This window comes from Penaeus japonicus, unplaced genomic scaffold, assembly GCF_977035675.1.
Source record: "Penaeus japonicus unplaced genomic scaffold, GWHDUDI00000001_assembly GWHDUDI00000042, whole genome shotgun sequence".
NCBI lineage: Eukaryota > Metazoa > Arthropoda > Malacostraca > Decapoda > Penaeidae > Penaeus > Penaeus japonicus.
Window position 1 is genome coordinate 19,699,546 of NW_028234444.1, and position 717 is coordinate 19,700,262.

The window sequence follows — 717 nt, forward strand, 5'->3', positions numbered from 1 at the left end:
AGGGTTAATGGGCATAGTTTGAGAAACCCCTCATCAAAAATCATTATACAAATATAAAAAATCAGAAAAGTATAAAAATAAAAACTAGAAAAAAAATTATTCACTCCAGTAAACATTCATGTTTTTTTTTTTTTTTTTCTTTTTTGGTTCAAGGGCAACAGATCTGCCTTGCAAATGAGAGTCTTTGAGATGGCTTTACCAGAAACTGTTCATGATGCTTCACGAACATTCACGAACTTTTATATAAATTTATAGTCCAAGATTTTGTTTCTACGATCTAATCATATATTTTTTTTCGAGGTCGAGAATACAATTTTTTCAGTTTTGGATTTTCTTGTCTTAAATTTATTATATATATATATATATATATATATATATATATATATATATATACATATATATCTATATATATATATATATATATATAATGAATTTAAGACAAGAAAACCCAAAACTGAAAAAATTGTATATGTATATATGTATATATATATATATATATATATATATATATATTAATATATATATATATAATATATATATACATGCACACACACACACACACACACACACACACACACACACACACACACACACACACACACACACACACACACATATATATATATGTATATATATGTATATATATATATATATATATATATATATATAATATTAAGATAAGGCGTAAAGGATAGCTATTTAAAGATCCAAGTTGAT